At 35.5% G+C, this 637-nt stretch overlaps 1 pseudogene; it reads left to right on the top strand.

The window, feature by feature from the left end:
• Positions 1–637, top strand: part of LOC119593872 — a 5,234-nt pseudogene that overhangs the window by 2,979 nt on the left and 1,618 nt on the right.

A 637-nucleotide genomic window follows, 5' to 3' on the forward strand; every position in this document is an offset into this window, starting at 1 on the left:
TCTGAATATTTTAGATAGACCCATCGTAGACATGATCAGATTATCGTTGCTGCCGTCCTGGAGAAGTTCTTAGTGACAGACGAAGGCTTGAGTTTGAAGATGATAAAACGAGGACTTCCTCCAAAGGCGACGGCTTTGGTTACATTACTTGCCCAGTTAGGAGGACACTTAAAGCTTCCAGGTAAGATATGTTTCTGTCGTGTATTTTTCCTGTCGTATTGATTGTCTATTTGATAGATTAATTTTCATTGTTTGTATTTGCTAGTATTTATATCCAAGATTTCATCATAGATTAGTAAAATCGTCTTCATTGATTTTAAACTTATCCTCTTCTGATAATTTCAAAAATTTGTTTTTTCATCAGTGGGAAGAATGTGGGAAAGTAAAGCGCATCAGAGGCATGTTTATACAGCCGAGTTCCCCCAAAACTGTAGGAAAACCGTATGTTAGATGCTGCCAAAAAGGAATTTACCAAATTTCTCACTGATGTCTTTTTTCAACGTTGACAATACCAAAAGGAGGTTCACCAGGTTGTTTGTGGAAAGAATGAGTTTTGAAGATATTTTAAATCACATTTTTTCCCTTCATGGTTATTTATATTATACTGTTTTTCCCACATTCTTGTACTAGTTTTGGT

This window comes from Penaeus monodon, chromosome 33 (genome assembly GCF_015228065.2).
Source record: "Penaeus monodon isolate SGIC_2016 chromosome 33, NSTDA_Pmon_1, whole genome shotgun sequence".
Taxonomy (NCBI): domain Eukaryota; kingdom Metazoa; phylum Arthropoda; class Malacostraca; order Decapoda; family Penaeidae; genus Penaeus; species Penaeus monodon.